We start from the raw sequence: 26,658 nt of genomic DNA, 5'->3' as shown, positions 1-26,658 counted from the left end.
TGTTAAGCGATATCACTATGATACTTAAATTCACTGGTATGCAAGGAAATACTTAATATAGCAGCAATGTTGAGAGACGAAAAAATAAACAGCTACATCTATTGACCTTAACTAACAACAATTATGCATCCCTAGTTTGAACTACTGAGAACTGTCAATCAATAGCAACCTCCATCTATGTGAAAGATTAACTTTTGCATATAAAGCAATCATATTTTATAGAGAGGAGAAATCCAGAGCTCTGTCATAGGGCCAATCCGTAACGAAATAAATTTATATTCAAAGTACAAATATATGAAAGACCAAGGTAACAGATCCACTTGGCCACTAAGTTCACCCACGAGCTACCAACACAGCTATCAAAAGAAAAAGTTTATAATATTGAAGATCAGATAAGCAGTTCCGCTACGGTATAAGTCTGCATAACAGCTCCCTAAACCTACGGCGATGCGTATAAACTCACCAGCAGGCACATTATAGAAGACGTAACAAAACTGAACACATGATTCAAAGTATATCAAATACCAATTTCGTTACAGGTTTAAAACAGGCTTTTAACCTCAGCGAATTCTAAAATTAAAAAAGATACGGCGATCTATAATATAATTCAACAATGGATTATTGATAAAAACTAATCAATGTAAACTAGAAAAAAATGTCATACGAGTGAAAACAAGAACGGCTGCTAACATTTATTTTAAGACAAAAAATTGGTGGTTACTTAAATATTACACACTTATAAATATTACTTTAAAATATGCAATATTTTAAAATGTAAAAGTGTAATATTTCAACAACCTTGATTACGAAAGGCCTTTCGATGATTTCCTAAATTCATCACAGAAAACTAACATCACATATACGTCTGTTTACAACGTCTTGTTATACTATAGTATTTCATCCTTGTTTGTTTTGTTTTTTATCCATTACATTATCATCTATGCATTTTTACTTTTGATTTCGATTCTTGTTAAGCATAATGCTACACAATAGATTATTCCAGCGTGTTGCCATTGTGTATCAAAACCCGATTTTTTGTGTCGTAAGCCTGTAGACTTGCCGCTGAGTCAATGGGGTGGAAGCTTTTATTTTTTGACATGATTGTTCAATTTAAATTGTCTGGCTTTTGTGCCGTACCAGTGGCAATAGTTCGCAAAATAATCACCAACACACACACATACACACATATATTAATTAGAATCGAACCAGACTATTCAGGTAGCCACCATAACTCGCAAAATATAAAGGATTTTAAAATTAACTAGGAAATGTCTATATCTCTCTCTCTCTCTCTCTCAAGACAGTGAATCTTATTTTCGATTCAGTAAAGGTGCTATCGAGTTTTTTTGAGGTTAAATACAAAGCTACATAATGGGTTATCTGTGCTCTTCCAATTACGGGTATCGAAACCGGTTTCTAATGTTCTAATTCAGAAAATATGCTGCTGTACCACCAGGTGGCGTGCTACTGAGAGGTATTGTGAAATGTTGAGAATTTATTTAATGTGTTTAACAGAATGAAATACTCTGGATTCTTGGGTAACTTAAAACTAACTAAATGTATATTTATTTTATGTAGAACTTTATGTAAAACAAAATTATACTTTTGTTGAGCACAAATGTTTACGTTTTGTTTTCTACCCACCACAGCAATCGAGCTTCGAAGTTTGGAGTTGGTTTGTTTGGATGTTCACATAATGCTACACCAGGGTTATCTGCGCTAGCCGTCCCCAATTTATCAATGACAGACTACAGAGAAGTCAGCCAGTCAACACCACCCACCGCCAACTGTTGGACTACTCTGACCAACGAAAACAAATTGACGCTCCCGCGTCTAAAACGTCGAATATGTTCGATGTCACAGAGATCCAACCTGCGACTTGCATATTGCGAGTCGAACGCCCTAACCGATTTTTAGTTATAAACTCTCAAACGACTGCTTTGTGTCATAAATCACTCAAACTACGTTAGAGCCGGGAGAGGTGTGGAGCAACACATTTAGAAAATTTGTTCATATTTAATACAAATGTTGCTGTCTATGTTTCTGAATAGGTTATAATTTCAACAAAACATGAGGCAAACACTAGAAGTAGTTCAATTTTATCTTGAAAATGCCACGAGAGACAATGTCAACGGTTTCATCATTCATGAACCAATAGTGGCAGGGTAACAAACAGGTATTTTCAATCGCCATCTATGTAATGCGAGAGACAGCGAGAGACACTTTTCTGCACGCAAAATATTTTTTTAATCCAGAGTTCTTTTACAAAAGCTGCACTTCATATACGTGTGTTTGTGTGAATGTGTATATTTATATTTTAAAATTTTCTGTTAGCAAGTGAAACATTCAGGAATGAGCCAACTGGTTTAGATATCGCTGTAAAGCCCTTATGACAATGTACAATTTACGTAATGAAACTAAAAACGTGTGTTATTCTGACACAATACTTACTTTCTATGAAACAACCCAAGTAGGATTTTTCATGGGAAATTCCAAGTAGGTCTCGAATTATACTTACCAGACAAAAAAGAAGGGGTTCCCATGGCTACTGCATGGGAACATCTTGTTTCATCGTGTATATTTGTAGTTTTAGCTGACGCACGCGTTATTCAAATCACGTGAAGTAATTCCATATACTCGAGGAAATAATACAGAAATCGTGCAACATTCTGACGGCACTAATTAAATAAAATTGAATGCAACATCCTACGATAAAAAGCAAACAGAATTCCTTAACCTGACCTGGTCTTTCTTTTTTTCTTACAAACGACAACACCAGCATTAAACGCTGTACACGTCTTTGTAGACACATCAGTTTATTTGAAAAAATAATACAAAATACGTTTAACATTTTGGAGTACTAACACGTCGGATAATTCATTTCACGTTATTATATTATGTGAACCGAAAAATGCCAAATTAAAAAAAAAAACTCGATAAAACTTAATGATCTCACACTGTGAATCTTCTTTGCATTAGAGGGCATGAACTTAGTAATACACTGTATTATTTAATATTACAAGTTCGGTTGTTTTATTTGTTTCTATTTGAACAAAGTTACACAACTGGCTATTTGTACTGGAACCAAAATCCGGTTTTCAGATTTACCACCGAATTATGGAGGGCTAGCTTACAAGAGTAAATAATTTTTATAATAAATAGACCAATTGATAATTGTGTGCGCACGCGCTAGTAATGGCATCTATGCACGTAAGTGTGATTATCTTTCAAAAACCCAAACCACACTGAGGTTACTTAAAACGTACAGTATGAATGATGAAGTTGATACACGTATATACAACAACACACAGGTCAACTAAGCATATTTTTCAGTTATATTGTAGAATTATGAGGATTTGGTACACTGACATCTACAATAAATTCCCTCTAAAGTTATGTATTTCATGGTTATTGGTTTATCCGATAAATCTAGATGATAAGATGATGTATACTTAACAAATATATGCTACAGAAATTTGGCACACGTTTCAGAAAGTATATAAACACATCGATACCCGTGTAAGATATTTCTGCTATGTGTAGACGAATATAAAAATAAACCAGGACATGCAAACATATATCCATATTATATAAAACCTGATTTGAATTTCAATCTGAAGTTTAAAAAAAACGCAAAAAACACCAATGCATTAGTCTAAAAAAGATCAAAGAAGCTTCCAAAAGGTAGAAATAGAGTAAGAAAATTACACCAGAACAAATAAACCAAAAAAAAACAAAATTGACCAAAATAAAACCGTCAAAACAGCCAAAAGGTCATTGTGAGCATATGCAAAACGATAAAAAACTAATATTAAAAAACCGAAATATCGCTTGCAGTATCACATATATAAATCAACTTTTTAAAATAACTTATACTACTTTTAAGTTAACAAATATTCCGACTGTATTAGTACCAATCTTCTACTTTGTTCGCATGAAAATAAGTAAAACTATGTACACAAATTATTTCAGAAAAGATGGAAACTTATCGGTTACTTCACACCAGTGGTTCCCAACCAGGGGTGCGAGATTGCGTTCCAGGGGGTGCGAACATTTCAAACTCAAAGAAATTTCATTTCATGCATGGATGAAAATTTATTTTTTTGTAGGCCATGTAGGGTTTATGCAACTTTTAGTTTGTTGTAATATTTTTTCTTTTCCAAATGTTTCGTTTTTGTTTATATATCATTAAAAACTAATTATAAAAATTTGCAAGTTTTGCAAGAGCAGTAAAAGAAAACAATTGGTTTGATCCAGTTTCCGTCGGAACAACAGGGTTGAGTGGCATCATCTACGGCCAGTCTCCCTCAAAATGATAAAAAAAATGATCACTGCCTCGTGGGTTATTGTCAACCCTCCATGAAAAATGGAAGAATACGAAAGAGGAAAAAATCTGAGAGATCAATAGCAATAAAGAACTGACTAGGTGCATGAAAATAAATATAAGAATCAGCATTGAAAAGAGAGGTTGTAATCTGAGAACAAATGCTGTATGGAGCAACTCCTCCAATCAGCATCAGTACCTCCCCAGAGGGATAATGTTCATTAAAATCCCCCAGGATTAGAAAGAGAGATGGGAACTGTTTAATGAAAGCATCAAGGAGACAGGTAGAGAGAACAAACAGTGATGGTGTAACCCAAGGAAACACGGATGGCTGCAGTCTCCAAGTGTGTATTAAGTAACAAAGACAGGGTTGGCACATGCTGATCAACTAATAGTACCATTCGTCGATGCACTCATCCATCATACAACCAGTCATTTCTATACTAGAAAACAGCCGGAAGGTGACTGTATCGGCAGATTTCAGAAATGTTTCCTGTAAGAAAAGACATACAGGATGGCAAGAAGCAACCATTGCTTTGATATCATCCAGATTATAAGCCTCGACAGTTCCATTGTATCAAAGTGGCCATTTTTATTTATGTGTAGGTAAATTGGGTGGAGAACGTTTTCGACCACGTCTTTTTTTTTCTATATTCGGGGAAGGTCTATGAGACCTCCATGAATCTTGCCCTGGGTCAATTGGGCACGTCTCTATCATTGGAAGAGGACTCCAGCGACTGAGAATGTGAACGAATGATCGTTTTACATCTTGAGCCGGAAGAAGACGAGGAAATGCCCATACCCAAAACCAAAAGAAGCGAATCTTGGGGTTTGCTGGAATGAATGTTAGGAACAGAGATGAATGTTGGCGTTGATTCATCAACTTTTTTAACCATGGAGGTCAAAGGTCAAAGACTTCTCATATGGTTTGAGAATGATTTTTTTTCGGAGGCATGGAGAGATCCATCTGCATTCCCACTGTAGTAGTGTAATGAAGTGCAGCAACATGTCCGAGGTGTAGCAGTGGACAGTAACTTTTGAACCTTAAGGTAAGTAATGTTTTGAATCATTTTCAAATTCTGCACCTCTTTTTTCCCAACCACTTAGGGCAAGAACAAAAGTAGGATGGGTGAGAGCCATTACAATAAACACAATGAGGATCTGTTTCACAGGCACTGTGGGCCTTGCTACCACAATGAGCACATGTCAAGGAACCATGAAATGATGTCTTTGAGTGACCAAACTGCTGACATTGGAAACATTGGAGTGCGTTTGGAATATATGGCCGTACCTTTCAATTAAGATAACTTGCCTTGAGGGTGGCAAATGGATGCAGTGATATAAATGTTAGAATGAGGACATTGGTCAGCATCATAATTCCATCTTTATGAGTGGAGATATGACTCAGTGCAGAAACTCTTTGGGTGGAAAAACCAGCAAGAATCTCCAACTCAGGGATCTTCTTCAAATCCTTCTCAACAACATCTTCTTGTGATGGATTAAAAGTAGCATCGGGAGTAACCTCAACAGCCTTCGAATGTAAGAGAGTTCACTATGTTTAAGTGTGGATGTTTTCACCAATATGTCACCAGAGCAAAGCTTTTGACTGACTTTGGAAAGCCAGCCAGTTCTTCTAGTACTTTCTGAATAAAAAAGGGAAACATTTGCATTAAAAGTTTGTCTAAAAGAGAATGTAATACGTATAAGAAAATGAGGTACAGGTGTTACAGATGTTGAGATTGCTGCTCAGAATCTTCAAGACATGGTTGTTTACCTATGGACTGATTTTTCACTATTTTATTTAATTTTTTGATTTTGGGGATCCACAATAAAGAAATATTTTGGTGTCCACTGACCCCACACACCATGGAGCCCTACGAGGAGATGCACTACAATGCCAAATAAGGCCACTTCAGCAACACCATGGTTTTGTGAGCACTATACCCAAACACTAGCATCAGATACAATGTCCACAACACCCACTGAGAACATCCAACACTTGTACTTGGTTGACCCTAGCCCAAGTGGAACAACCAACTGACCCTAGGGGGCCATCCCATGGTTGCCCATCTACAGGAATTCAAGGCCAATGTGGTGTATTAGGTTTGGACCCTTAACCACCAATAGATGCTGTGGTAATGATTGAAGTTTTGAAGTACAGAGTAAAAACAGTTGCAAATAACAGAGGTGTAGAGGAGGTTCACAAAATGTTCAGATCCCAGAGAAGGTTCTTTACTTTCAGTTTACCTGTTCTTGCCCTCACTAGATATAGGAATCCACCTCTAAAGGTATGGATGTGAAATGATGATCCACTACCAAATTGAAAAACACCTGGCACATGACATGTAAGAAGATGAATGTGATGTGTCTGAGCCAAACACAGAAGATCCAGTTTCCAGAAGCAATCTCTTAAGCCACTCAAGCAATGTGCTGTTGCTAGTGGAGGACAAGTAGGATTTTTGTAAATATCTACAGGATTACTGAATGAAAGACTAATGGGGTTATAATGGCATTGTACTTATAATTTTTTAAGCCTAATATGGAGCATTAAGTCCAGCCTTAGGTGTTTTTTTTTTGTTGTTTTTTTAACTTAGGAAGGACATTACAGTTTTTGATAAGATTAAGAAGGGATGACGCTTGAAATGGAAAAGTTGTCATTCCAGGACATCTTATGATCTGCCTCCAAAACTGATTTCTCTAGAAAACAGAAGAGTTATAAGAAACCTGATTGAGATGCTGAATCTTCATTTTTCATATTTAACAGTAAGAATGGAAGGACAAGTGAACATAAATATAGGCAAAATATGAGTCAACTAAAGCTAAGACAACTTTATTTTTCTAATAGAATAGTTAGCCTTTGTAATGGGTTGCCTTCAGATGTGGTGGACACTGATAGTAAAGGTATTTTTAAGACAATGAGATGGCTATGTGTAAACACCTTATGCTTTTTTTTTTTTTTTTTTACAAGAAAAAATATTGCTTGTATTTTTGAATCTGTGTCAGATCTTAAAATAAGGAATTTTCAATGATAGAGCAAACACCACTTTTAGCACCTAATTGCTATTTCTTGCCCAAAATGTTCTTCACTGGCAAGACAAAAAAATGTTTGCAATCTTATTTATATTTCCTATCCTCCCCAGAAGACAAACATGTGAACTCAAATGTTAAACTTTTTTTTATTTTTACTGATAAGTACATAGTCATTAGATAATAAACAGCAAAACAACTGCAAGCTAGAATTGAAAGAAATGTTTTAGTTATTCTCTCTTCAAACAATCCAATATCTAGCTTTTCTAATCTTTCTCCTTGTTTTGGAAAATCTACAACGATCAACCTGAGTATTGTATCATCCATTCTTGAATATTTCCATGCAATTACAACTTCTATCATCATTGACAGGCAGTCACAAGCTTTGATCTTGTTATAAAATGAAATTAATTTTCTATTTACATAAAATATGGAGAAAAATAAAAAATGTTAGCCAATACTTATCAGAATTCCCTGAGAAGTATTTATGAGTTTTCATTCTAGATGCATTTTTCCATTTTTCTTTTATAAAATTATTATGAGTATATTTAGTGCTGATCCATTTAGTTCTTGTAAATAACTTTTTCTTTGAGTATCAGGAAAATATTTTTACCTCACTTTCTAAGCTAAATACTAAATCCTGGATTGCAAATTTACTGATGGAGCAGATGAACTTCATTAGTAAAGCAAACTGTTTTTTGGTGAAGTAACAACCCTGCCAGTTCATACATTGTTTAAGTTCTGCCCAGTTTAGAAAATATTGGAATTAACATGAATAATGTTAACATGAATAATGTAGATACTAATCACTTGGTGAGAGATTAAAAACAGAAAAAGGACAAGGGCCAGACAAGGTTTCCCTAGGATTTTAAAGGTCAACAATCAGACATGCAAGCCTCTCTCTTTCATATTGGTGAATATCAATCAGCAAACAGTGGGAAAACACCTGATAATTAGACAGCTGCTTAGGTTACTCCCATTTACAAAGGAAGTAATAATAGTTACCCTAAAAATTATAGGCCAGTTAGTCTTACTTCCATTATATGAGAAAAAATAGCCTGTTAAAAAAAAAAAAAACTTTAATAAATCATTTCATGAAATATTATAAATAAAAGCCACAATGGATTCACCAGAAAGAAATACAGCATTACTAATCATTCTTTTTTTTGAGAATGTTATGAGTTATTTGAATTAAGAATATGGCGTGAACTTGACTTGCATTTTCAGAAAGGTGCTACACAAAAGAGTTGCTAAGAAAACCATAACTTTTTTTTGTTGCATGAAACAAGCCTTGAACTCCCATGTATCCTACACTCAAAGTGATTAGCTAGGCCTTATACATAAACCATCATGCAACTACCTTTCACCAATAGCAGTGTGACACACCCCCATGGTGTAGGTGACTCCCTCTATTCAATTCTACAGAACTTTCACTTCGAGATTAAGCAGAAAATAAAGCAGCAGTTTTCAGTAGAAAGTGTAAGAAGAGGCAAGTACCTATTAGAAATATATTTTAAGTATATGAAAATAATATATAATACAGTGCATTAGCTCTGCTCACATGTACAACTAGAAGCCCACAGTGAATAGGCAGAGAAACAGATCTTACAAATAGAAATAACTATCCTTTGAAAGTATCCACAGAACATTCCTGAACTGTGATCCCCATTGGGAGAGGAACACACACGGGAAACTGCACTTCTGCATCCAGTATACTATGCACCCACTGTGAAAAAGAGGTGTGCATAGATGCAGAAAAAGTGAGAAGAGCACAACCAATAATGTTAAATTTGTAGAATGAAGACTGTAGAAGAACTATCCACAAATATAAATGTGGGCAAAGCTAAAATGGATGTGTTCCAAGGTGTAGAGTGGCTAGAGTGGAAAGGACCATACACGACTGGTCAAATTCAGTTCAAAACCAAGTATTATTGGAAATAGAATCCCCAACCCATGGTAGAAGAAGAGTTTGCACTGTTTTCACCTCAAGTTAAGTAGAACAGAAATACATATGTGCAAACCAATCTATGAAACAAATACATGTACAAATTCACAATCTACCATACGTCTGGAAACCTGACATCTGAACAACGATGCGAAAAGATGTGCCAAAGTGACAGGTCACATCAAAAAAATGGCACAATACTGCACAACTAACCCTCAGACAATGAAGCTCCCCAATGAGGAACACAAGAATAACAACCATATAAAACTGTACAAAAAATTGGAGCACACCATTCTCCAGATCCCACAGCATGAAAGTAAATTACTTATAGTAATTTATTTCAACTACACCCTCCAGATAAAATCACACAGAAGTTGAATGCAACAACCTTCAAGACCCACTGTACAAACATGGAGATCATGATGCAAGTTGAGTAAGGAAGAAAAAACACAACCATCACATGTGAGGATTTACATTAATTGGTTCACCTCTAATTTAAAACTACTCACTAGAAACTGACGTCCAAATGATGGCAGGATGAGATATCCCAATCTAAGAACAGGACTGCACAAAGGATGGAGTGCAAATGCAACCTCTAGGTCATTCATATGAAAGTGAATCACATCTATAAGTAGTCTCACCCTCCAGATAAAACCATAAAGAAACTGTGCACAACATTGACCTCCAGAACCCTCTACATAGAGATGGAGCATATTTATTTGTAGTTATGTGCAACATCATTACCAAGATAGGACTGCACAAAGTTGGAGTGAACTGCCAGCCTCCAGGTCATACTATATAGAAGCAGATTGCATTTAGAAAATATAAATAACAAAACCCTCCAGACAGAACTGCACAAAAGCTGGGTACAGCACATAGTGGAAGATGAACATATCAGGTGTAGTCCACTTACTAGACTAAAGAATTTCCTCCAATAAACAATGAAGATAAAACATCAGGAAAAAAAAGTAAGGTGCTGGATCTGATGCAACAATATTAAGAACAGATTTTGAGAGAAGAGAGACATGGAGGAATATACCACTTGAATCAAGTGCCAAAACCCAATTAGTAAAAGTAGGAGAAGAAGATCAGAAACAGAAAAATTGTTCCCAAGAGAAGAAAAAAATGAAACCATGTGGGAAGGAAGAATAAGGTGTGACATGGAAGTCTATCCAAATAAGACCTCAAATAAAGATGGGATATGAAAGAAAGTAAAATGTGTGAGAACAACAAATATCCCTCATGAGCTAACAAAACTTGGAGAGAAGAGACCAATCTGGATAAAGGAAAACATATGCAGAATGGTATAGTGTGTTTAAAATGTTGATGACAAATACAGCAGACAAATGACACCCACAGGATAAAAGGAATAGGAAATAAGCATTAAGGGTAAGTAAAACAAGAAACCTGGAGACAAAGATTTAAAAGGAGGTAAAGTAAAGCAGTGAATAACAATATTTACATTCCAGTCTGGAAAAACTGTTCAACTAGGAAGTCCAAGAATATGGAAGAAATCCAACCAAAGGGATAGAGTAGGAGAGGGAAGCTAAAGTTGGGGGACAGTGCAGTTCAATAACCAGCTAAGAAAGAGAAATTTCTAATGACCAAACAGCCATATTAGGAAATCCTCATTGGGCTGAGAAAAGATAAAAAAAAAAAAAAACCCTGACACTAAGACCAATGTCAAAAGACATTCCATTAAGTTGATAAACCCCAAGAGAGGAAGGACAAATGGATTGTGGTAAAAAGGAAGTGACATACATAAATAAGTTGTATCTCCCAGCCAGGGACCTGATAAATGCCAGATAGTTGCACCCCTATTGATGGAGGGTTGTTGCATGATGATTTATGATTGTAGGAACTAAGACTTGTGATACAAAAAACAATTTTCCATAGAAAAAGCAGGACTGAACAAGAATAGCTATGCATGTGAAAGGAGATAGTGTACTATATTGGAATAATAGTTAATTGGATTGTATGGTGAATAAGTGATAGTAAGCAAAGAGTTATGAATTGAGTACAATTGAACAAAACCATTGTTAGTTGGATAGTACTTGAGAGGTCAAAACGTGGGGCTCTTTTTTATTTATTTATTTATTGATATGGGCACAATTAGTAAATTAGGTAAGTCTGCTGATATTGTTAAACTCTGATATTTATAGCTGTATTAAAGATGTTAGGGTATTATAGAATGACTTAGGTCAATTGATAAGTTATGAAAACACTTAGCAAGTATCCTTTATTTACAGTAAATGATATATTATACATTTGGGTTATAACCAATTTAATCACATATTTGATATAAATGGAAATGACTATTAGCATAAATGAAGAAAAGGGTCTTAGTCTACTAGTAAATATGTCATTCAAGCCATAGAAGCATTCCCCTGTCATTAATAATAAAGCTAATATAATTTGAAGGTGTATTTATATGAATAATGATTACAAGTTATAATAAATGCTCTTTCTATAAATCACTAGTTAAGGTTACAAGTACACGTTAAGATAACAGAGTTTATCTTGAGAAAGGAAGTGTAAGAGGTAATCATATTTAAGTTCATGAGATTATCTAGGAACATGGTAGAATACAAGCCCCCTGATTTCTTTATACTGTATCATGAAGATAATACAACAAGATACAATTTAAAAATTTTTTTAAAAACATGTCACCACATAATTATGTCAGTTTTTTTTATTTAACAGTATGACTGGTATACAGAATGAGTTGCCATCTCTAGTCTTAGAGACTGACACAAGTGGTGATAAAAAAGTTACAAACTTTCATAAATTAAAAACTTTCCCAACTAATATTTCCTCATGGTATTTTTTCTCAGCTTACTGTTAATGTTTATTGGTTTATGTTGGTACACTGCAGCATAAAAACCTCATTAACGAAATTTATTTGACAATTACTGCAAAAAATAAACTGTTTGCATGAATTAAGAAAATTTACCAACGGTAAAAAAAAAAAAAGTGAGAAAAAATACTTTGGCATAAAGGGCAGTGGATTAACATTATACCTGTTGTACAGGAAAGTTGTTTCTATGGCAACAAATATACTTTACTCTCAAGTTAATTTTACTTAATGTGGATGACATTTTTGGTCCTTTGGAAAAAATTTCCTTGTCTATGTTTAATCTTAGATAAGTTTCTTCACATCTGGAATAACAAGATATGTTATTTTTTTTACTCATTTTATTACAGAAGCGTAAGAGAAAAATTAACAATCTCCTAAAAACAAAAAGTGAGTCTACATTTTTATTGTTCTCAAGGGTAAGTTGATAAGGGCAGTCTTGAAAAACCCAATGGTTGAGTGTTGTCTATATATTAAAGATTCACAGTAATCAGTTGTCACCTGGTTAGCACATCATTATTCTGCTCAGACCTTCATTACACTGTATATTCTTAAAGCTTTAAAGAAACTCTTTCAACAAAACAAACAACTCCTCAGATGTCATTTTACTAACATTGCTAGCTCCAGTATGCATGTACTTCACTGTTATAATTCTTCCTATTAATTTAGTACACTTATATCTACATTACTCCACCTCAAGGTCCTTTACATTACATGTACTTCATATTAATCAAAACCAAGCTGACAATACAAAGCCTTAATAATTAAATTTTTTTGAACATTTCTTTGGAAGACAGATATAAATGTTTGGATATTATTATTAAGTGAAACCTGAGTATGCATGCAATTGGTTTGCTTCTTGATGTGTTTAATTTTATTTTGTCAGTTGTATTACTGACTTATTAAATCAAAGATTACTGATACAAATAAATTTCAAGAGATCAGTTACTAGAACACTAAGAATATGTGATGATTTAATCCTAAATAGTTATATACATTTAATAGAAGAAAATATATTAGTAGCAGAGTGAGTTTTCTTATAGCAAAAACACATCTGGCTACTTGCTGTTTCCACTGAGGGGTGAGTAGAAGTAGTAAAACAAGTCATGTATATTAATCTTAAATTGAATTGTTTCAAAAAAGGAACAAAATGCAGCACTGTAAGCACATGACATCTTACAAATACAAACCAAAAATAAATACAAGAAACTACAAAATACATTAAAATTTACAAAAACAATCATGTGTTGATTAGCATCAAGAACTATCAAAATTTATTGACAATGAAATCAATAAAACTTTGACTTCACATATTCGTAACATCAGTTTTTGCTTATCACATCATGAATTTTATTATGTAATATATTAAAATATTTATTCTTTTAAATTAGCAGAATACTTTAAGAATAACAATTATTGTAACAACTTTAATTACTAACAGTCGCAACTTAAAAACGTCTACATTTTATGATTATATGAAATAAATATTCAAATAAAACATTCACAGAGCAAAATAAAAGCAAGTGATGAAGTTGTAACTGTAAAATTGAAAATAAAAGTTGCTCCAATTATCCTTAATTAATATTTACCTAAATCCTATATATGAAGTTGTTTTCTGCTATCGTGCTAATGACAGTACTGTTTTATCCTGCGACTCCTTGCGACGTAGCATTCATTGCATCGGGATTTAAAACAACATAAAAAAACACCAAGGAAGACTTCAAAAGGTATACTAACCAATAAACTACTAACAAAGCACAACACACAGATAATTAGGCCTAATATTAATAAGCAATAGCAACAACAGACTTCAAATCAGTACCGTGTGCCTGCTACTGGTATGTCAACTACCACGTATCACCCTTAGTTTTATAGGCTAAAGGGGATTTTGAGTACAACCTATAAACAACCATAAACTGGCTCTCGTACTGCGCGAGAACTGAAGCTATTTGAATAATGGAGAGGTAAATAACACATAAATGGTATAGTTAGTTTATTTTGTATTGTTATGAAAAGTTGTAGAGCATTCACGCTGTTTTTATTATATATTGTGTAATTATTTGATATATCTGTTTATTTTCTTTAGCCAAATGTTGGCCAACTTGTGTTAATTGAGTTTAGCCTCTATTCCCACGGCACGAGTCTTGTTTATTGATATTCCCATTATAAGTAATACTAATACAAACAGTATAATTTATTATTGAGGTCTTCTCGGCTAGTACTAAGTAATAAAACCATTCTAGAGATAGTCTCACGCATTGCCTGTTAGTTTCACAAAGTTTGAAATGTATTCTCAAGATCAAAACTAATTAAAATAAAGTACAGAACAACGTTTCGATCTTCTTACGTCATGAAGTTTGATCCTTTACGATGCCCTCGTGATCAGAAGTACAAATTTCACTTATATTATTATCTTGTGCAACATAGTTTTCTTTCACAATCAATGAAAAGTCACTTGAGGGTAACCCATGTTATTTACTTGTAATAGTGCTACTACTAGTATTACTGAATGGTAAGGAACTCTAAATCACTGAGTAAAGACAATGGGAAAAAAGACAAAGAAAATTACACAAACAGAGGCACTTGTACAGAATTAACATATTTAGTGTTGGAGACACAACCATTTGTAGTAGTTTAGTTGATAACTATATATAGATTTTTACCAATTTGTGTAATATTCTATCTTTTTCCTTCAATTGTCTTTTTCACCCTTGTCTTTATTACCACCACTAATCTGGGAAATGTTAGTAGATGCATGTTTATTCAATAACCATCAAGCAATACTAGCATTTTTTATCTGTTTGTAATTTAAGCACAATTATGAATACTTACATGAATTGTAAGCAAGATCAAAATTGTATTTTCAAATAAAATTAAACACAATAATTAACACAAACAAAGATCTAAATTTTTGTGTTATTAACATGTTGTGATTAGAAATCCATATTTTTATTGGATATATGTTTTATATAACCAAGCAACAAAAGTACAAAAGTTGATTATTTATAGCAGACCTACTCTGGTTAATTGATATAGATTAAGCTCAAATAAAATATCTTGCTACAACTCCTAATAACAGTAGTGATAAGCTATGTTAAAAGACAAAATTATTTGTTACTACTTACAAATAAAAAGAAGAGATCTTAGCACTTGATACTTTCCATTCAAGCAAATAGTAAAACACCAACCAAGTCAATAACTTGCAAATGTTTGCTAATTTTACTATGTTTGTGGGATATATAGAAGGAAACAGTAAAACGTTAAGTAGAAACAAAGACAAATAGAGATAGAAGTTCTATAAATATATATATTATTCTTTTTTGGGATCAGTTATGTTCATAGTACTGTATGGAAAGGAGATCAAAATTGTCTCTAACATGTAAAATATTATGATAAATTACAACCAACCAAAGGTCTTTGAAGGAGCATTTTTTATTTGTTTGATTAATTATCAAACATCCATTCACTTGTCTAGCCCTTAAATGAACAGCACCTGATATAGCATGATTTTGGGTTTCATTTCAAAACCATAATTCTAACAGTCAAATCTGCAAATGAAAGATATTTTCAGTGATAGCTTAAAATATTGGTCATTTTGATTTCTTAATGCTAATTTTCAATGGAATTAATGGGCAAAAATAGAGCCAGGAATTACACTTATATTTCAAAAGTTCTTCATTTTCTCAGAATGGAGAAGCCCCTTTCAGACTTTTCTTTATCCATTTATTTAGATTCCATTTTTTGTGTTTTAGTGGAGAAGCTGTAAAGCAAAATCTTGAATGTTCAATTAAAGAAAATGAATGAAGAGTGATGGTTCATATCTGACCATCCGAGGGGCAAACCCCCTTGAAAACCTGTTATAAGCAAACAAAGAACATCCCACAAAAATAAATTGTCCCATGTAGAACATTATCCTCATAAGCTTAAACATTTCATACAGTATATGTGACATCAGAGCCTACCCAAGCAAAATGATCATGCATTGCCTATGATTGAAATTCTTGGGTTCATGCATAAATAATGTTTTCCAAATGTTTTATTTTGTCACAATGGCATTGCTAGGTGTTTAAAAGATTCAGGACTTGAGCCTCTAGGATCTGGAATGTTTGGAGTTTTAGTATGATATTGATCATGGTTTTCTGTTCTGATTTTTCGAGACACCAACTGGGGATTTGGGGCACAAGCACCATAAGGCAGTGCCTAACAGTGTCTCTTATTTGTCATTTAGGTTCTTTTTTTACTTACCTCTTTGATCTTTCTTTTGTAACTTTACACGTACAGTATGCACTTTCATGTTTAATGACTGCGTGTGTTTCTCTTATAGCAAAGCCACATCGGGCTATCTGCTGAGCCCACCGAGGGGTATCGAACCCCTGATTTTAGCATTGTAAATCTATAGACTTACCGCTGTACTAGCGGTGGGCGTTTTAATGACTGCTCCTTGCACTAAAACAACTCTAAGAAAATATTTAAAAACTGTGTGCTTCCCAAAACCAACTGTGTGGTTGAAGATAACCTGCTACAACTAAGTAAAATATTGGGTATACCAGGTTTACATTTGTTATGATATTTTAAGTTTCTGTCCATGAATTAACATACTTCTGACAGCTTAACCTATTGAAATACCTATTAAAATTTTGTATAACTGATGTTTATTTCAGTTTATTGGTGTGAACTATGTCATTATTCTTTTTTCTGGAGGAAGTAACAGTTTTTCAAATTACCAGTTGTTTAATGTAAGACCAATAAGCATAGTCTCGGTATGTTTGGTAATGTTTCTCACATTATGTTAAGTGATTTGCTTATGTGTTCAGCTCAATAGGCTCATTGTACCAATATCTTGCCCAGTTATAACCAAAGAGTGTTCTCTTGCTTATTTCAAAATTCTTGCAAATAACCAAATACTTTCTTTGCAAATGGATATAATTATATATATACACCTTGGAAGAGTACTATGACATTTTAATACACATGTATTCTTTACAAAAAGTTTGGAAAATTGATGTTTATTTTATTTTGTAGATAATATTAATTTATTAGAATTTATTGTATAGAAAGTTTAATTTATCTTGCAGACAATACTAATGTTTTAAAGATATATAAATGTATATGCAATTTAAAATAGTAGCTTTAAAAGTAGCATAAAAAGTGCAACAATGCTTGCATATTACTAGGAAACTGAATTGTTTGTTTTAATTTATAATGACAAACAATTGCAATCACAGATATTGCATACCCTTGCCTCACTGCTCCTTTTCAAGATTGCATGCACTCTTATTGGAGAATGTTAAATTTCACGTTTGAAAATGCAATAGATCCTTTTCAGATTGAGAATATTCAGTGAGGTGGATTATTTTTTGTAGTGTGATGAGGACCTACCTTAATGTGTTCATGAAATTTGGTACAAATTCATTCACATTTTACAGAGTTATTTACCAAAAACTACAATAATAGCCTACTTTCTGATCATAAAAAATAATTCAAAGTAATCCTGACCAAATTTGAGGAGGACTGCCCCATTCTGACTTCCCATCTTGTCTAAAAATTTTTTTACATCAGTCTGTTAGTTTTTGAAAACACTGACACACACACATAAGAGAGAGATCTGACTGCAATACCCTCACAAGAGGAGAATAAAAACTATGTGATAAACATAGATATATGTGGAATGAACGATGTGTTGATTAAAATAAATAATAAATTGTTGGCTTGATTTGCACAAGAGTATCATAGACAAAAAAATGACTGATTTTATTGTCATAATGTTTTTTATTGGTGTGTTATTTTAAACTAATATTGAAAATACATTTCTAGTTCATCTATCAATTACAAATTATTTTATTTCTTCCTCAGTTTTTCTGTAAACGTGTGTACACTTTGTAACTTGTTGTAGGTATACATTTTCAGTCACTATCTGAACCATGCTAATGTAGAAATCAACCAAGTAACTAACATAGATTCAAAAAAGGTAAACATCCTGAGTGATTAGGTAGAAAAAATTTCATAATTTTCTTAACACTTCACTATTTCACTGCAAGCCTACTAAGCTAAATGACTAACTCTCCCATATTTACAACTTGATCTTCATTCTAAGTATTTTACAAAGTGTCATGTTTATTAATATTTCTCAATATTCTAGGACTAACATGATGTATCCTCTAGTTAACACTTGAATTGCAACACTAAATATATGGTTTATAATATTTATAACCAAGGTAATTTTATTCTCTTCTACCCCTAACAAATGAAATGGCAGTGGCACACATTGTACACTTTGTGTAGTGAAAAAGTATCTAAAGTATACACATGTTTGATTAACACTGTCTAAACTTGATCATCTAAATGCAGTCACGCTGTGCATTCTGCTGACCACCACATCATTGGTAGCCTTGATATAACTCTGTCATTTAAATAGTACGTAACCCTTCCATACTGTACACAATATATCCAAACACTGACCAAGACAGGACAGAACTAAGTTTTATTATGTTTTTTATTAATAATTAATGTCATAAAGTGCAATATTAGTAGACAATGTATTGCTTTTCTGAGATAATTAAAGACATTTTCAAACAACTTTTAATACAAAATTAATAAATTTTATTACCTTAACAAAACTTTACAAATGTAATATTTAAATAACACATTTAAATGTACATTTTTGAGTACATTTTCAAATTTTGGGAAGTAAATTATTTTTCAAAATTCATTGAAGAATTCAACAACAATTCTAATAGTGATAGAAACAATGAAATAAAACTATAAAGTTATAGCTCTTTAGAAGCAGTACTCACTTTAAATCTTTTTTGAGCATCTCAGAAAGTTATTAGTGGTCAAAACCCTTCGTAAAATGACATATGCATAAGCTGTAGTCCAAATTGGTCATGTTTTTTTAATTACTTTGTTTGTGAGTATTTTGAGAGTCATAAAGTGTACTCACTTTATATACAAAATTTGTCTGCAAGTGGCACCAAAAATGTTAATTTTCCTCAACACAAACTTAGTAGGTTTAGTAGAGTTGTTTTATGAAATTTGTAAGGAAAAATCTCATGGTATGATAGGAATGATACTGTATTTCCTTTTCTTAGAGGTTGTGTACTGTGTTGCCTGTATGATACATTTTTACATACAACAGTTTTGGATTAAAGAAGTAACATAATTAAGTATTTTATTGTTCATGAATGGTTGAGGATATTAGGGGTGACAATATGAGACCACAGTTTTCAAGGAAATCAATTATCTGCTCTTGATTATGGTTTGTTGGGGAGCATAGGTGTGTCATTCTATGCCAACTTACTCAGAAAAAGAACTTTTCCCAGTTCATGTCATAGATTTTTTTTTAAAAAAATTCAAGCAAAATCTTCATTTTGATTTATCCAGCTATGAATAATTCTAAAGCTGTACAGCATAGCTAAATAAATCAAAATAAAGTTTTTGCTTAAATTTTTCAAGGAAATTTATAACATAACCTGGGAAGTCTTAGGTGAGTTGGCATGGAATGACCTAGAGGCATTATTCCCTCTCAATAACAGACCAGAATACTAAAAGGTTTATGTTAATGTTGCATAGTAAAATAAAAAATGTGAAGAGTAGCTGTGAAATATGAACAATGAAATTAGAACATTAAGTGAACTCTTGTGCTGGATGTTGTTTGGTGAATGGGTGAGAGTCTATAAGAACAGCATTACTTCTGTGGGGATGGTTGGATCATCCTTAGAGTGAATTTCACCTTGATTACATGATTCCCTCTATGGGGAAGATTTTTTCCAATACTATTTAATGCTTTCACTGAATGGATTGATGCGTATCTGATGAACACTTCAATTTGAAATATTGCAACTGAGAAGTTGAGGCAATCATTTACAGCATACATTGACAACCAGAGACCATTTATATGATGATGGAAGTTATTTTATATGCAATAAATTCTGACAGTACATAAGAATGAAGGCAGTAAACCTATTAAGATAACACCAACACAATATATCTATTGTTATTCTGTTTATTCATTGACAAGCTGAACTTATTGTAACCTAATTTAGTTTTAATATTCAATTATACACATGAGTGTTTTTTTAACATCTTACTGACCATTTTAGGCATTTTGCTTCAAGTGTATAATCAGTTTGGTTTTTTTCAGTGGTGTACTGTTTGGTGCCTTTAGATGAATATTTCAACCTTTATACTTTCTAAGATTGTTACCTCTCTGATGTTTAAAAAACATTTGTGATGTGAACATTTACCAAGTTATTAATGTTATTCCTTTTGACATTCTCTTTCTTGTTATTACAGAAAGTGCTTAACTGTCTCATGGACTGATTTCTTGTCTTGAGTTTAATCTAAGGTTCACCTATAAAGGTTTTTTTTTCAGTAAATGAAATTTGTAGTTTTCTATACATTAGTGTGATGATATTGATTTAACTTTGGTTTCAAGAATATAAGGACATGATAATTAAATCTGATTAGCACACAATTATGTTTTTACAAGAAAGTCATTTTATGGCCTGAGTGTTGTCATTTAAATTTAGGTGACTTGATGGATTTCTCAATATATTTATTTCTAGTATGTTTGAATTACAGTTACTCAACTCATTAGCAGCTCAAATTGTAGCTAATTGTTGGTTTTATAAGTACAGAGTTAGTTTGTGTTTTATTTTTTACTTGCAGTGTTACTAGATGTACAGTTACAAACATTAGTACAACATTAATTATAAGTCTGGTGTTTGCCTTATGTTACTGTTAGCACAAGTACATTGTTAACACTAGATTAGTGATATAGCTAATGTTAGAGTTACCTTGAGCTTAGTTTTTGTATAAGGTATTAATGTACAAGATAACTAGTATATTGGTACAATTACTCCCAGTGTTAAACAACTTTTAACTTATATACATTCAACATTAGGACATATTAATCTTTGGAATATGAGATCAATGTTATTCACAAGTTGTACCAAAAAGTACTAAACATACTAGCTAGATTTACAAATCATCAAGCAGAGAGGATGCTTTGTCATATTTGTTGCTAGAGAGTGGAAACAACATGAATGTTTGGTTCCTGATTATGAACAGGGAATAATCTGTGTAAAGTCCTGAACCAGGAAAGTTTGTAGAGAGTAGGATGTTATTTTTATATCCAATTGACCAATGTGTTCCTCCTACAAGAATAACAGTTCCATTCTAATAGGTACTGTTCCACCATTGCTAGCCTGCCTTGTTAGAGCAAACACACTAAGAATAGAAGTTCTGAACAGTAAATGGTTTAAGTATTACTACAAAGAATGACACATTAGGAATATCACTTACATGAGTGCCTACGGGAGTAGCAGAACTTATGCATTCAACTGTGGAACTCAACTAATCAGTAAGAGGATAAAAAGAATAGGGAACCAAAGCCTAAACACCGAGGTAGTAAATAATGCATGTGTAAGAAAAAGTGCACCAGACTCTACCAGTCTAACATTATGATAGGTTACTGGAGTGACATTGGATAAGAGGAGATAAATTCTGCCTTAAGAAGTTCTCTGAATTTTATAATGTACTCTTTCAAAAGACTAAACTTTCACACCCTGAGGATCTCAATCTCATCGGCTTTAACCTCATACAAAATGCTGACCCAGAACATGGAATGGTCTTGCAGTTTATATAATAGAAATATCCACTTTGAACATTAATCAGGTTTCAATGGAACATTCACCATGTTGTAGTGCATATCGTACTGGGTAGATGGATAATAAAGATGGCATTTAGTACAACTAAAGCTTATCTGAAACTTGAACTAATCAGTCATTTTTGAAAATTGGTCTTGGTCAAATAATGGTAATATTTAATGTTTAGAGTAAGTGCTTGGAAAGTGCACACACACACATACACACTGTGTTTAGTGTACAACAAAGATTGTTCATTTTGTATGTAACTTGTGTCAAGTCTTATTACTACATCTTCCATTGACTTGGTTAAGTGAAAGCTTTATTTACCTTTAATACTTGATATCTTTAACCTCCTGTTATTTATTTAATCAATCAAGTAACTCAAATGTATATTCAGTGCACCTGAATATTCCAAAATACCATGGTTTATTTAAATTTATAATGTCACAAATCTTTAAAAACACTTCAGTGTGTGATGGTATAACATGTTATACATACTCACACACATACATATTTATTTATTTGCTGATATCATAATTGACCATTTAAAATATGTTATTCTAAGAATTCTATCACTAACATAGTATATATATATATTACCAGTAAAACACTGCTAAACTTGAATAAACCATAAAGAAAAAAGAATCACTGAGTTCTTGTACTAACCCAACCTTGAGTATCATCTCTTCCTGGTAAAGGGAGCATAATATCAGAAGTCCTTAGCTCGTATTAGATATGTGTATGAAAATCAATGGCATAGCTGTGCTATTAATAATTCTGTTACTTTCCACCAGTGAGCAAATTCAAGGTAACAAAAGGAACATCCCATACAGGTGAAAAAACCAAGACAATCCCAAACTGAAGTAATAAAGATACAGTACGACCTAGTTCAAGTAGAGAAGATCTCTCTAGAAAGAACATATTCCCTGTATAGGTGGTCAGTTTCAAAAGTACAGGACATGAAATTTGTAGCAAAGCCTTTACTTTACAAGTAAAGTACAAGTACTTTATTCTAGCACTTCCACAAGTTTATAGTTATACATAAAGCATTACAATGTCAGTCATTTATGTTAATGACAGTGCCTCGTGTGCACTAAGCAACGTGACCAAAGTGACATGCAATAAAAGCTCAGGCTACAATAGTTATTATCCAAAGTACAACTACACACAGATTTGGAAGCCACTTTTAGCTTAGACGAGATACACAGAGCCATAAATATGTCTAATAATAGTTCCAAGTCATTTTAATGTAAAAATATCGACCTGTGAGATGCTTATGCCAGCCAGTCTGTTGAAATCAATGTCACAGCATCATTCTAGCTGGGCAACATACAGCATTTCAGAAACATGAACTGATGCCTGTGTCAGTTCATATTTCCTTCTGAAATACCATTGAATCTTCATACTACAAAACAAGAGACCTAAAAATGGGTTTGCTGTTAGGAATCATAAGAGTGTGTCCTATTTCTTTCTAGACAAGTCTGCTGACAGTTTTCACTAGTGTCAACAGTGGTGTTGTCGTGTATAACTGGATCATTTGAAAATTTTGTTTTACTGCTGTTAATGAAACTGTATTTACCATTGCTTTCTCTGTGGCCAGTATGTTAACTGATGGTTAATTGACTTCAGGCAACAATAGTCAATCCAAAAATAGATACAGTAAGCCCTCCCATGACCAATGCATTGACAAGTAATGCATCATTATCCATAGGCATGGTTATGGTGAATGTCATGCTAACTCCAGAGGTCTCAGAATTGACCAGGTAGTCTACTTCTTTACTGTAGAAGAAGCCCTAGGTATAGTAGTGTTATCAAATTGTTGGTTAATTATGTGGTTTACTGAAAATACAGCATTGAAGGTTGTCAAACATAGTACAATTTAAGGTTGTGGAACTGTGTAGAACGTGTGTAAAACACATGTTCTGAGCCATTATAAACATGTTTGCAGGAAAATGGTAGTATTGTTTTTTTCTTCAGATTTGTGCTTACAAAACCAGTTGTCATAAAATGAATTTCCTTATTTCTTACAGGAAGTTTTAAGTTGGACATGATATGGAAGGAGTGATAGCTTGAGCCATTGAAGAAACTGTTATCCACCATGTTAGAAGGTTCTCCAACAAGGCCAGCTTGTTAGGAGTAACAATTAGGTGACAAAATTTAATGGTATATTATTTGTTACATGTTATATTCTATGTGATTACAGAACATATGGTATTGGAGGACTGCCTATGTACTGATGGGTTTTCACAGCTTATTTGTCATGAATTAATGATAGATAGCATACTTTTAAACTATACCAAAGTTAGGACCAAAAAACTCATTAAAAGCAACAAAATTTTGTTATAAACATTTTTGTTAAAGAACTTTATCATTTATTTAATACTGTGAACCTGAAGAGTCTATTCATAACCATCACAGAAATAGAAAAACTCTTCCTATTTTTAAAACAGGTTCAGTTCTTTCCTTTAAGTTTTTAAAAACCACCTTATATCTGTACCTTCCATTAGCTTAGAAAGACAAATTGTGAAACAATTATTATTTTAAAGGAAATATGTTGATGGTTGAATTTGTTGAGTGTTAGAATAGCACTGTGCTATTCTGTATTTATGTTTGTAAAGAATGTACATTTGAATTGGTTTTAATGAAAAGTGACTGTCATTGTATACATAATGTGAAAAACTATGCCTTTATTGTAAGTATTAAAGCATAATATTTGTTCATATTTTTGTTCTCATGTGTTTTATTCAGTGTTCACAATTTATAAAAAGGGATGGACATTTCTTGTGATATCAGTAAAACAGAAATCTAATAAATAAAATTCATAACTTGTTTGTTTGTGGGATATTGTCTAAAAAATCAAAATATTTTTGAAATACAATTAATTTTTCATGTATACACTCTTTAATAAATAAAATGCATAACTTGTACTTTTGTGGGATATTGTCTAAAAAAATCACAAAATATTTTTTGAAGTACATTTAATTTTTTATGTATACAGTCAGGTTCCCAACAGCTTCGAAGGGATGATTCTTGAAAACTCATAAATTTGTACCATTTATTGAATAAGAAAAATGGCCACAAGGGTGTGAGTTTTACTCTTATAATTACCAATGGTTTACCTGTAGATCCAGTTGTTTCTTTAAATACATTTTTGTAAACTGTGTATCATATTAGTAATGTGTTCATAACCGTGTTGGTTACATGGTCCCTAATAATACATAAGCTGCACTGACAAAGGAATATGTTATTCTGGTGGTATTAAATAGAGTTAATAAATAAGTAGACATTTAATGTTTGAACTTCAAAATCATATGGTACAAGTTATGAAACACCTTTATTAACATTAAAGTACATTTAGCAGACTAATAGCTGAACTACTGTTAGATGTAGTCTTGAGAAACCCATAGTATAATTTATTTCTTAACACTGCTCTTTGTTGTTTGTATATGTTGTGAGGAAATCTGGGTTTTATTATTTTACTGCTTTGTAATTAAGTTGTAAAATAATTGTTGACAGTATCATATTTAATGTCTGAAATACATTTATTAAAAACTGAACATACTTAAGAATATCGATGAATCTAGCTTTTACATAATTAGATAGTGCCTGGTTTACATAACTTACTCTCCAGACATTGATAGTGAGTTTCTAATGGTTTCTTATGAATGCTTTTCAGTTTTATCTCAACAAGTAATAAAAGTAATTTTGCAAAAAATTAAGTGTGATGAAGGAATGGTGATGTCAAAAAGTACAGAAACAAGGTAGGTATGAATAAACAAAACTATACATAAAGAAGGTAGGTATGAATACACAAAACTATACATAGAGAAGGTAGGTATGAATACAAAAAACCATACATAAAGAAGGTAGGTATGAATACACAAAACCATACATAAAGAAGGTAGGTATGAAAACACAAAACTATACAGAAAGAAGGTAGGTATGAATATGCAAAACCATACAAAAAAAAGGTAGGTATGAATACACAAAACCATACATAAAGAAGGTAGGTATGAATACACAAAACCATACAGAAACAAGATAGATATGAATACACAAAACCATACAGAAACAAAGTAAGTATGAATGCACAAAACCATACAGAAACAAGGTAGGTATGAATACACAAAATCATACAGAAACAAAATAGGAGTGAATACACAAAACCATACAGAAACAAGATAGATATGAATACACAAAACCATACAGAAACAAAGTAAGTATGAATGCACAAAACCATACAGAAACAAGGTAGGTATGAATACACAAAATCATACAGAAACAAGGTAGGTATGAATACACAAAACCATACAAAAAGAAGGTAGGTATGAATACACAAAACCATACAAAAATCTCTCATAAGTAATTAGTAAGTACTGAGTTAATATTACAAGCTTATGGTTGTTAGCCACTATAAAACTCTGTATCTCTATTCTGTTTAAATGCTTTTATTTAAACTTCATTCTATACAACCATAGAATTCAACATTTAGCTATAGATAAAAGCTACTCTTGGAAAGATTTGTCTACTCAAATAGCAATTCTTGTTTAGTTTTATGTATTCATCCCTATTGTATTTTTGTACTTTTTTGTCATTGTAATTCCTATATCAAACTTAATTTTTGCAAACTTTATTAAACAATTTCATTGAAGTAGGTTCATAAGTGAAGAGTTATAATTCAGTTGTAATATATGTATTTAATAACATACAGTTTTGTCAATATCTTCATTGCATTTGTAGAATGACCTCTTATACTCGTATATTTTGCCATAAAATTAGCTACAATAGATTAGTGTCAGTGTTCGTAATTTTGACTTCTTCAGACTTAATGTTGAAGCACCAACAGTAAAGAAAGAACATG

General features: G+C 32.6%; 1 protein-coding gene and 1 long non-coding RNA gene across 2 annotated transcripts in view; one reads left to right on the top strand and one right to left on the bottom strand.

Moving 5' to 3' along the window:
- The window catches only part of LOC143234121 (E3 ubiquitin-protein ligase RNF217-like), a 45,698-nt gene extending 31,808 nt beyond the window's left edge, over positions 1 to 13,890 (bottom strand). The window contains exon 1 of the mRNA XM_076471203.1: positions 13,740 to 13,890. The gene's annotated coding sequence lies outside the window, so the exon portion shown is untranslated. The remainder of the gene's footprint in view (positions 1 to 13,739) is intronic.
- A 69-nt stretch (positions 13,891 to 13,959) lies between these two features.
- LOC143234122 (uncharacterized) lies at positions 13,960 to 24,517 on the top strand. The gene is made up of 2 exons (XR_013018520.1): positions 13,960 to 14,114; positions 23,828 to 24,517. It is a non-coding gene; the product is annotated as an uncharacterized LOC143234122 (long non-coding RNA).
- The last annotated feature ends 2,141 nt before the right edge of the window (positions 24,518 to 26,658 follow it).

Source organism: Tachypleus tridentatus, chromosome 12 (assembly GCF_004210375.1).
Source record: "Tachypleus tridentatus isolate NWPU-2018 chromosome 12, ASM421037v1, whole genome shotgun sequence".
In the NCBI taxonomy this organism is placed as follows: domain Eukaryota; kingdom Metazoa; phylum Arthropoda; class Merostomata; order Xiphosura; family Limulidae; genus Tachypleus; species Tachypleus tridentatus.
This window is presented reverse-complemented; position numbering and strand designations above follow the sequence as displayed.